Raw genomic sequence first — 13,316 nt, 5'->3', positions numbered from 1 at the left:
AGAAAGGTGTGTGTGCGAAAATGGTGAGTATCGGTCCACGTTTTGATATAGTCTCCATAGAAACCGATATCCCGATGTCACTTCTTGGGTTTCTGGAAACCGTAGTTTTTATCCGATTTGAGTGAAATTGTAAATATACTGGTATTTTGGACTCTTAAAAACGTGTATCGGATATCATTTTTACCGGTCCATTTGGTAAGGCCTCCATAAAGACCGACTTCACTATTTGAGGGTATAGCAGGCGGACTGGTCATGAATATTGCTTGAAACTGAACGTAAAATTTCCAGATTTTACTTCTCGTAATCATATTGACCGATTTTCACGAATTTGGATTTATTACCCACATTAATTGAGCGATTTCCTCAATGTTAATTGTATACGAACTCTGTAGGTGGAATATGTTTTTAAATGTGGAAGTGTGGTTCATCTCTCAAACCTATATCAGTGTTACTCCAGAAATGCTTGTGTTTAATAATTCAGTAGAGGTGGTTTAGGGTATGATATAGTTACTTGTTATACCCTCCACCATAGGATGGGGGTATATTAACTTTGTCATTCCGTTTGTAACACATCGAAATCTTGCTCTAAGACCCCATAAAGTATATATATTCTGGGTCGTGGTGAAATTCTGAGTCGATCTAAGCATGTCCGTCCGTCCGTCCGTCTGTCCGGCTGTCCGTCCGTCTGTGGAAAACACGCTAACTTCCGAACGAAACTAGCTATCGACTTGAAACTTGGCACAAGTAGTTGTTATTGATGTAGGTCGGATGGTATTGAAAATGGGACATATCGGCCCACGTTTACGTATAGCCCCCATATAAACCGATCCCCAAATTTGGCTTGCGGAGCCTTCCGGAGCAGCAAAATTCATCCGATCCGGTTGAAATTTGGCACGTGGTCTAAGTATACGGTCTCTAACAACCATGCAAAAATTGGTCCATATCGGTCCATAATTATATATAGCCCCCATATAAACCGATCCCCAGATTTGACCTCCGGAGCCTCTTGGAGGGGCAAAATTCATCCGATCCGCTTGAAATTTGGTACCTGATGTTAGTATACGGTCTCTAACAACCATGCAAAAATTGGTCCATATCGGTCCATAAATATATATAGCTCCCATATAAACCGATCCCCAGATTTGACCTCCGGAGCCTCTTGGAGGAGCAAACTTCATCCTACCCGATTGAAATTTGGTACGTGGTATTAGTATATGGTCTTTAACAACCATGCAAAAACTGGTCCATATCGGTCCATAATTATATATAGCTCCCATATAAACCGATCCTCAGATTTGACCTCCGGAGCCTCTTGGAGGGGCAAAATTCATCCGATCCGTTTGAAATTGGGTACCTGATGTTAGTATACGGTTTCTAACAAGCATGCAAAAATTGGTCCATATAGGTCCATAATTATATATAGCTCCCATATAAACCGATCCCCAGATTTGAACTCTGGAGCCTCTTGGATGAGCAAAATTCATCCGATCCAATTGAAATTTAGTACGTGGTGTTAGTATATGGTCTCTAACAACAATGCAAAAATTGGTGCATATCGGTCCATAATTATATATAGCTCCCATAGAAACCGATCCCCAGGTTTAACCTCCGGAGCCTCTTGGAGGAGCAAAAGTCATCCGATGCGGTTGAAATTTGGTACATTTCGTTAGTATATGGCCTCTAACAGCCATGTAAAAATGGTCAAATTTTATTACTATAGAAAGTTTTGTCAAAATTTCATTTCTATAGAAAGTTTTGTAAAAAGTTTATTTCTATAGCAATGTTTGTCAACATTTTATTTCCATAGAAAATTTTGTCAAAATTTTATTTCTACAGAAAATTTTGTAAAAAATTTATTTCTGTAGAAAATTTTGTCAACATTTTAGTTCTATAGACAATTTTGTCAACATTTTATTTCTATAGAACATTTTGTCAACATTTTATTTCTATAGAAAATTTTGTCAACATTTTATTTCTATAGAAAATTTTGTCAAAATTTTATCGCTATAGAAAATTTTGTCAACATTTTACTTCCATAGAAAATTTTGTCAACATTGTATTTCTATAGAAAATTTTGTCAAGTTTTTATTTCTATAGAAAATTTTGTCAAAATTTTATTTCTATAGAAAATTTTGTCAAACTGAATTATATACGTATTTAATCGGCCTTTTTTTTTGTTTAATATATACCCCTTATGGACTAACTTACAATTTAGAAGACAGTGTTAAAAAGTTTTACGATACCTTGCCATCGGCAAGTGTTATCGCAACCCAAGTTAGGTTAGGTTAGGTTATGGAGGTTGACACCAATCCGAACTAGCGGGTTTGTGTCCACTTAGACCAACCCAACCAACCCAACCCAAGTAATTCGATTGTGGATGACAGCCTTTAGTAGAAGTTCCTACGCAATCCATGGTGGCCGTATATACTTGTTTTTTTTATTTAATTAACCAAAATTTTTCCTGGTGGGTTCATTGTTTTTGCAGTGTATAACTACGAAATTTTCAACGCGAAAAGGGAACATTGTAGTAGTACCGGAAAGCATTACTGTCGATATGAATTGATATAGAATAGGGATATTTGAAAGCTCAGTTTAAACATTAACAATAATACCCGCCATGACTTTTGGTATAAAACATACTTACGACCATGTAGCTTCGTTAGGCTTTAAATACCAGTTACAAGAAAATAAATTGCAAATGTCATCTCTTCTGTTAACTTTTTGACTCGAATTTAACAATAACAAGTAAGGAAAGTCTAAAGTCGGGCGGGCCGACTATATTATACCCTGCACCAGTTTGTAGATCCACAATTTCGATACCATATCAAATCCGTCAAATGTGTTGGGTGCTATATATAAAGTTTTTGTTCCCTTATACATACATTTAAATCCACCCGATCTGGACAAAATTTGTTAGACTTCTACAAAATCTATAGACTTAAAATTTAAGTACAACATATGGGAAACATTTATATCTGAATCAATTTTGAAGCGAATTCGCAAAAGTGTATTTACGATTTATCGATCTGCAAATATGTATTAGAAGTATAGGAAAATTTGATTCATTTTTACAAATTTTCGGCCTAGCAGTGGCGATTTACAAGGAAAATGTGGGTATTTTGGAGCTATATCTAAATCGGAACCGATTTCAACAAAAATTTACAAGCCTAGTTAGAATGTTAATTGTATTCTCTGTGCAAAATTGAAATCGGGTAAGATATATATGGGAGCTATGTATATCTAAATCTGAACCGATTCCCATAAAATTTAGCACACTTGACTCTTGTACTCATTGTGTAAAATTTCAAGCTAATCGGGGTAAAACTCTGGCTTCTAAGGCCATATAAGTGTATATCAAGCTATATCTAAATCTGAACCGACTTCTTCCAAAATCAATAGGGTTATATTCTGACCCAAACCAGAAACTTGTGCCAAATTTGAAGTCGATTGGAATAAACTTGCGATCTAGAGTTTGATTACAAAAATGTGTTCACAGACAGACGGACATGGCTATACCATATGTCTATCTCGTCTCTTTCTGGGTGTTCCACTGTGTGGTACAGGGTATAAAAATGATAATTTAACTATACCAATAGGTAGTTCAAATATTCCATGGAAATGGTTGGTACAAATTTCTTCAGTGACATTAGCTTATACCATTTATCGAGGCTAATATTTTCGAGAAAAATTACGAAATTTTATCATTTGATTATTTCAATTATATACCCCATTACCGATTTAATTCAACGAGGATATTTGACTTTTTCTCCATTTATCTGACATGCTCCTTCGAACATTTCCTAGGCCAGCCGTTACTCGATGATATGTGAGCCACGCGTCTAAGCGGTTTTTTTAATGGATGGCCAGATAAAACCAATGCCCCATTCGTAAAGTCATAGCCAACCATTTCAGTGTCCATCACTGGGATGCGCCTTAAAGTTTACACCCATTTTGGCAACCATCATTAAGCTGGAGTGCTATGTTCTTTCATCCGTGACCAATGCCTGCGTGCATGAGTCTGTGGTATTTAACTATTGAACGAAGATTTATTGTAATGCCTTGGTATACAAGTGGATATAAATCAAATATTTTTTCATGTGGAAATTTTTTTTCGGAAATAACCACAAGCCGAGCCAGAAAAATTTTCTCGGTTTTTAAAACTTTGGTGGCAAAAGTTAAGCTATGACATAGAAAATGAAGTATGTCCATCTCTGTTTCTTTTACACTGAGTATGTGAGTTTAATTGCCGATGATATGTTAATGAGAAGAAATGTGATGAAATCGTAACTAATGATAAAAGTGCCAATTTTTCAACAAAAAATTTTACTATTGCTTTTTAGTTTTTTTATATTTATTGCAATTTAGGCCTTGCCATAGAATTGATGTAAACGTCCTACTAAAAAACAAGTACATACGGCCGTAAGTTCGGCTAGGCCGAATCTTATGTACCCTCCACCAATGGATTGCATAAAGACTTGTACTAAAGACTGTCATCCACAATCGAATTGGGCTGTAACACTTGCCGATGGCAAGGTATCTTAAAACTGCTTAACACCGTGTTCTCAATTGTAAGTTAGTCCATACGAGGTATATATTAAACAAAAAAGGCCGATTAAATACGTAAACAATTCAGTTTGACAAAATTTTCTATAGAAATAAAATGTTGACAAAATTTTCTACAGCAATAAAATTTGACAAAATTTTCTATGGAAATAAAATTTTGACAAAATTTTCGATAGAAATAAAATCTTGACAAAATATTGTATAGTAATAAAATTTTGACACAATTTTGTATAGTGATTAAATTTTTACAAAATTTTTTTATAGAAATAAAATTTTGAAAAAAATTTTTATAGAAATACAATTTTGACAAAATTTTCTATAGTAATCAAATTTTGACAAAATTTTCTATAGTAATAAAATGTTGACAAAATTTTCTATAGAAATAAAATTTTGGTAGATTATTTTAGGGGATCGGCTATATATAACAATAGACCGATATGGACCAATTTTGACATGGTTATTAGCGGCCATATACTAGCATAATATACCAAATTTCAACCGGGTCGGATGAATTTTGCTCTTCCAATAGCTCCGGAAGTCAAATCTGGGGATCGGTTTAAATGGGGGTTATATATAATTATGGACCGATATGGACCAATTCCTGCATGGTTGTCAGAGACCATATACTAACACCACGTACCAAATTTCAGCCGAATTAAATTAACAAGTATGTAAGAGGCTCCGGAGGTCAAATCTGGTGATCGGTTTATATGGGGGCTATATATAATTATGGACCGATATGGACCAATTTTTGCATGGTCATTAGAGACCATGTACTTACATCGTGTACCAAATTTCAGCCGGATCGGATGAAATTTGCTTCTCTTAGAGGCTCCGCAAGCCAAATCGGGGGATCGGTTTATATGGGGGCTATATATAATTATGGACCGATGTGGACCAATTTTTGCATGGTTATTAGAGTCCATATACTAACACCATGTACCAAATTTCAGCCGGATCGGATGAAATTTACTTCTCTTAGAGGCCTCGCAAGCCAAATCGGGGGATCGGTTTATATGGGGGCTATATATAATTATGGACCGATGTGGACCAATTTTTGCATGGTTATTAGAGTCCATATACTAACACCATGTACCAAATTTCAGCCGGATCGGATGAAATTTGCTTCTCTTAGAGGCCTCGCAAGCCAAATTTGGGGGTCCGTTTATATGGGGGCTATACGTAAAAGTGGACCGATATGGCCCATTTGCAACACCATCCGACCTACATCAATAACAACTACTTGTGCCAAGTTTCAAATCGATAGCTTGTTTCGTTCGGAAGTTAGCGTGATTTCAACAGACGGACGGACATGCTCAGATCGACTCAGAATTTCACCACGACCCAGAATATATACTTTATGGGGTCATAGATTCAATATTTCGATGTGTTACAAACGGAATGACAAAGTTAATATACCCCCCATCCTATGGTGGAGGGTATAAAAATGTTTTTCTTTACTTTAAGGAAAATTTGCCTTACTTCAAAGATCTACAACTTCAGCAGAGAGACGCATAATTTCAAGAGTTGTGTCCTAAATTTAATAAAAACATTTTTAAAGCAAGGATTATAAACTTTCTTTTTATTAAAATGTCTTTATTTTAAATAATTTTGTCCTTAACATTTCGTAAATTTCCAGTCTTTAAATTGAAGTTGCATAATCTTCCATATTAGGTAAATATTTTTTTTCAGTGCGGTTTATATGGGGGCTATACGTAAAAGTGACCGATATGGCCCATTTGCAATACCATCTGGCCTACATCGATAACAACTACTTGTGTAGTGGAAGTTAGCATGATTTCAACAGACCGACGGACGGACATGCTTAGATCGACTCAGAATTGCACCACGACCCAAAATATATATACTTTATGGGGTCTTAGAGCAATATTTCGATGTGTTACAAACGGAATGACAAAGTTAATATACCCCCCATCCTATGGTGGAGGGTATAACAAGTATATACGGCCGTAAGTTCATCCAGGCCGAATCTTAAATATCCACCACAATGAATGAAATGTAATAGCTTCCTTTGGAAACTCTTCGTCGTAGTGGGTTACTTGATAATATATAGAATTTCAGGGGGTTTGCTGACAGATATTTTCGTAAAGCTAAAGCTATTCACGTAAAAACAAATGGCAGTTTAAAAATCCAAATTATGTTGGATACTTCAAAGTAAAATGTGTTTTCTTAGTTCCAAAAAACTTTAAACCAAAGAAGCTATATCCTCAAAATAAGTCTTAGCCTAAATTTGAACCGTTTTTATCTTAAATCTAAAAATTCAATAGTTCAGCTAATTTAAGGATGATTTCTTTAAATCAAAAATATGTTTTGTAAAGTGCGCATCCTAAAATTTTGGTTGCGTAATCTTTAATATCACGTAAATATTTTTTTCAGTGTTATACCACATTGGTGAACTTCTCTCTTATCACTGAGTGCTGCCCGATTCCATGTTAAGCTCAATGGCAAGGGACCTCCTTTTTATAGCCGAGTCCGAACGGCGTTCCACATTGCAGTGAAACCACTTAGAGAAGCTTTGAAACCCTCAGAAATGTCACCAGCATTACTGAGGTAGGATAATCCACCGCTGAAAAACTTTTTGGTGTTCGGTCGAAGCAGGAATCGAACCCACGACCTTGTGTGTGTAAGGCGGGCATGCTAACCATTGCACCACGGTGGCTCCCTTATTTGTCCTTGCTGTGTTGTATGTATAAAATTCAGAAGTTGAATGAATTTATTGGTAAAAGTGCGTAAAATAAAATTTTGTTGATAGAAAATTAAAAAAAAAAAAAAAACAGAAAACACGAACAAATTTAAACTTGTTTACTATTACCAAGTACACAAAGCTCAAAAGAGAGAATTGTGTCTTAAATGTTTCTCTACCCGAATCGTCCGCTTCTTTGGCTCCGAGTCAATTTCAAAATCATTAGGGTAAAGATGGACAAGTTTTTGTAGACAAATAAACATCTTGGATTTTAGAAATTTCAGGCAATTCTGTTCAGATTTAAATAAAGCCGTCTTGAATATGTATCCTTTAATTTTCTTAAATACTGACATAGAATAGAAGCTCGAATCTAACGGCACATTTTATGGATGCTTAGGTTTACTAATTCAGTAGGGATAGTTTAGGCTATGATACGGTCGATGCCGTCTGGCTTTCTAGTTTACTCACTTGTATTTGCTAAAGTCAATATTTTTCAATGATCCTTTCGCGTTTCATGGAAATATCGAGTAAACCGAATATTTCGGTTCTATTTTTCTTATTAGTTCTTTGGAACCAACCGGTTACTCCAGAACCAGTAGTTCATTCCAATTGAAAGACACCATGTTTTTCGTGTTTTTCATTCCAAATAGTATAATTGCAATTACGTCCTTTGGGACTTTTAACACCCACCTATATAGAATTTTATGATTTAAATTTATTTCAACATGGGCTCCTTTTCTCCTCGCCTCATGATAATGTTGACCAAAATCCTTTGGACACAATACTCTACAGTCTTGCATTCATTTTGCACCTGTCACTGGGTGAAAATTACCAAATCTATGTCCGAATACCTCTTCATCCTATGGCATTAGAGCTTGTTTACCTTAATATTTGTTGTGTGGAAGCTTTGACAATATCAGTGGTTGGGCCGGTTGGTTGGTTCGTTCCTTCCTTCATGTATTTTGTAATTACAATGCCATAACAAAACAGGACAACCGGAGCATGCTACAAACTTCCAGCACACACCAAACATGCAAAATGCCAAGCAAAGATGTGTAATAGGGAGAGAGGTAGGTAGGAAGTCTTTGTCGGTTTCGTCTGTATACATGGTCCTGTGGTGCTTGGCACTTCGGTCCCCATTTTAACCAACTTAAGCCAAAGTAAAAATAACGAAAACGGAAAAAATAGAAAACTTCACCGAAACTCATTTGCATTTTCTTATGCTAATGTATGTTAATTATAGACAAGTCCAGTGCAGTGGATTTGCATTTTTTCATTTTTTTTTCTAATTTTCTAAATCCGTTTAATATAGAGAAGGACCACGATGGAATGTTAAATTTATGAACGAAATGAAAATTTTCTTTATAATTAGAACTTTAATGGGGAAATTCTTAAACAAAGAGTTTTTGTTGGTATGGTTAACAAAAAGCATGTACATTGATCTTATGCCTTATGCGGTTGAGATCACGATTGCCACAATTGGTAGAATTTTATAAAAAAAATTTAGATTGTTACTGTTTGGTACATTGGTAGAATTCTTGAAGGTTTTTGGAAGCTTTTGCAAGAAGTACTTAAATCTTCCATAGAAAAAATTGAAAACATTTTCTATAGAAATAAAATTTTGACAAAATTTTCTATAAAAATTAAATTTTAAGAACATTTTCTATAGAAATAATATTTTGACAAAATTTTCTATAGACATAAAATTTTAAGGTTATTTTCTACAGAAATAAAATGTTCTATTGAAATAAAATTTATAGAAAATGTTCCATAGAAATAAAATCTTGAGAAAAATTTCAAAAAGTTTGAACTAAATTTTCTATAACATAAAAATAACATTTTGACAAAATTGTCTATAAAAATAAAATTTTGACAAAATTTTCTGTAGAAATAAATATTTGACAAAATTTTCTATAGAAATAAAATTTTGAGATAATTTGCATAAAATTTTTCTATAGGAATAAAATTTTGACAAAAAATTTCTATAGAAATAAAATTTTGAGATAATTTGCTACAGAAATAAAATTTTTCTATGGGAATAAAATTTTGACAAAATTTTCTTGATACAATTTTCTATCGAAATAAAATTTTGACAAAATTTTCTATCGAAATAAAATGTTGACAAAATTTTTCTATAGGAATAAAATTTTGACAAAATTTATCTATAGAAATAAAGTTTTGACAGAATTTTCTATAGGAATAAAATTCTATAGAAATAAAATTTTCTATAGAAATAAAATTTTGCATTTTGTATAGAAATAAAATTTTGTCCAGTAACAAAATTTTGAGAAAACTTTCTATAGAAAAAAGTTTTGACAAAATTTTCTAAAGAAATAATATTTGGACAAAACTTTCTATAGCAATAAAATGTCAGTTGGAATCAAGTTCAGCGGCTCTTAGTAGCTCTTCACCGATTGGGTTAAATTAGCTTACGTGTGCTGGCTTCAACTTCAAGCCGGCAAGGCTTGATTTTTAACAATGTGTGGTAACCACTCGTGCCAAAAAATCTTCCAAAATTTTAAGAAAAACAACATAAATCTACCAAACAGATATTTCTATATAAAATTTTGTCAAAATGTTATTTCTTTAAAAAATTTTGTCAAAATTTTATTTCTTTAGAAAATTTTGTCAAAATTTTATTTCTATAGAAAATTGTGTCAAATTTGTAAAAATTTTCTTTAAAATATTATTTCTTTAGAAAATTTTCTCAAAATTTTATTTATATGGATTTTTTTTTTCAAAATTTTATTTCTTTAGAATTTTTATCAAAGTTTTATTTATATGCAAAAATTTCTTAAAAAAATATAGAAACTTTTTTCAAAATTTTATATCTATAGAGACTTAATCTACCAAAACATCAATAATTCTATCAATCTAACAAACAGAAAAAAAATACTATTTTTGGTAGAATTCTACCAACTGTGGCAACCATGGTGGTAATACAAATTTATTTTCTACGTTACACGGACGAAAAAGACTTTTTTCATATATTTGAGTGTAAAAATTATATGTTTGAAACTCAATTTTTTTAACACAATATTTGTGAGAGCAAGCATATAATGTTCATAAACTAGCATAATGTGTTTGAGACGTATATGTTAATATGTTACAACATATTATGTTTGGGACATAAAATGATTGTAAATGTAAAATGCTTGGATTCAAACATATATTAAATTGGAATTAGCCTACAAACATATATGTCTTTAGAAAGAGAGACCTAGAAAGTATGCTGCAAGTAAAAGAATAGAATTAACCTATTGGCGCCTTAAAAAAATATATACACAAAGAAAATTTCATTAATTTTTTTTTTCTACCAGTGTATGCCCTAAGTTGAAACATAGTATGTTTGAACAATACAAACAATATTTTGTTTGGACCAATCCTGAAAATATATATGCTTGAAGCAAAATATGTTTGGGGCATATGTTAGGTTAGGTTAGGTTATGGAGGCTGACACGAATCCGAACTTGCGGGTTTGTGTCAACTTAGACCATAGTTGGTCCATTGCGATACCTCTAACTTCTTTCCATCTTCCTCCTCGTGTCCGTCTACTTCCGGCCGGAATGAGTCTATCGTATGATAATGTTTCCTTTGGACGCGCCTAGGTCCTCCACCCCGAAGACTTGATGAAGACGAGGATATTCCTCATACTGCATACTCGCAAGTCGGTCATAGTCTGAAAGAAATAAGAGCCCAGTATCTCGTTTCTTCTGAAAGATAGAGCTGGACACTGGCACAGGAAGTGAAAAGAATCTTCCGTAGCATCGGGGTCCAGACACCACCTACAAATGTCATCATTCGCTAGACCTATCCTTACCATGTGTTTTTCCAAGGTGTTGTGTCCCGTTATGATGCCTATCATAGACCTTACATCCTCTCTCTGCAATGACATCAAGACTTCAGAGTTCCTAATATTATTTTCGTCCCATATCAGTTTGGTTTGTTCACAGCCAATAGAAGAAGCCCATCGTCTCTTCCATAAATCTTCATATTTGCTGTTGATCCTGTAAATAAGCAAAGAGAGCGGAGGAAAAACGTCCGAAATGACGTTTTCCGTACCACCTGCGCCTTTCTTAGCCAGTATATCTGCCTCTTCATTCCCAGCTATAGCATAATGTCCAGGTACCCAGCACCTAAGGTACCCAGGTACCCAGAACCCTAAGCTCTCTACGACAGCGGCTGACCACCTTTGACCTTATGTTCGTACTGCTCAGGGCTTTTATAGCTGCCTGACTATCGATGAAAATGCTGATATCGCATCTAAATAACGGCCTCATCTATATAAGTTCAGCAGCTTTTGCAATAGCAAATATCTCGGCCTGGAAAATGCTGCATTGTTCGTCCAACTTAAGGGACTCCTTAAGTTCTAACTCCTTGCAGTATATTCCGCTGCCTACACCCTCGGTCATTTTTGAGCCGTCAGTATAGATGTTGAGATTCCCAAAGTGTATCCTGTTTTCGTCCCAGTCCTCTACGCTTGGGATAATTGATTCCAGGTCACTCTCAAACATGTGCCACGACGGCATATAGTCCGTTCTTATATGTCGTCTGGCATACAATATCAGTTCAGTGTGTCTACAGCTCGTGCTCTCCAAAGAGTCCAGGCCCTTCAGTCTGATCAGTATGACCTCCGCAGTCCTCCTAATATGCAGGTCCAGTGGGCATATCCCCATCAATACCTCCAGTGCAGATGTGGCGTTGTCCTCATCGCCCCGGTCATGTAGATAAGATATATATTTATCCTGCCCAATCTCTGTATATGATTGTGGTGGTTAGTGATGGGTCACCAGACATGACATCCATACACAGCTACTGGCCTTATTACAGCTGTGTACAGGCATATGTGACAGAAGCGATTTTTTGGAGGATGTATATACGTTGCATTTTCATATGTTTTAAGATAAAAAAGCACATAGAACCATTTTTGTTTTGTAAATTTTGTAGGGAACATTTTTTTGGGAATGTACGGGAATGTAGGCAACTTTTTTGTCCTTGTAGGGTAAACAGAAGATTTTCCCTGCAACACAGACTATAGCTCCTAATATCAAACATTTCCGTTCCAATTGAGACATAGCACCCATAAACATGTACCCCTTAATTTTTCTTAAATATGGAACTGCATTTGATCTCCCAAACCTATAACAACGTTACCCCACAAATGCTTATGTTTACTAATTCAGTAAGGGTCCCAGCAAAAAATGTGGAAATTCTTCCAAAAGCACAACTTTAAAGTTACACTTCCAGATGATGCACTCCCAATGATGTTCTTTATTTTAACTACCCAGGAAGTTTTTTTAACTCAAATTTTTTTATCTTGTTATACCCTCCACCATAGGATGGGGGTATATTAACTTTGTCATTCCGTTTGTAACACATCGAAATATTGCTCTAAGACCCCATAAAGTATATATATATTCTGGGTCGTGGTGAAATTCCGAGTCGATCTGAGCATGTCCGTCCGTCCGTCTGTTGAAATCACGCTAACTTCCGAACGAAACAAGCTATCGACTTGAAACTTGGCACAAGTAGTTGTTATTGATGTAGGTCGGATGGTATTGCTAATGGGTCATATCGGTCCACTTTTACGTGTAGCCCCCATAAAAACGGACCCCCAAATTTGGCTTGCGATTGCTCTAAGAGAAGCAAATTTCATTCGATCCGGCTGAAATTTGGTACATGGTGTTAGTATATGGTCTCTAACAACCATGCAAAAATTGGTCCATATCGGTCCATAATTACATAAAGCCCCCATATAAACCGATCACCCGATTTGGCTTGCGGAGCCTCTAAGAGAACCAAATTTCATCCGATCCGGCTGAAATTTGGTACATGGTGTTGGTATATGGTCTCTAACAACCATGCAAGAATTGGTCCACATCGGCCCATAATTATATATAGCCTCCATATAAACCGATCCCCAGATTTGACCTCCGGAGCCTCTTAGAGGAGCAAAAGTCATCCGATTGAAAATTGGTACGTGGTGTTAGTATATTTTCTCTAACAACCATGCCAAAAGTGGTTCTTATCGGTCCATAATTGTATATAG

Source organism: Haematobia irritans, chromosome 1 (assembly GCF_050003625.1).
Source record: "Haematobia irritans isolate KBUSLIRL chromosome 1, ASM5000362v1, whole genome shotgun sequence".
Taxonomy (NCBI): Eukaryota; Metazoa; Arthropoda; class Insecta; order Diptera; family Muscidae; genus Haematobia; species Haematobia irritans.
This window is presented reverse-complemented; position numbering follows the sequence as displayed.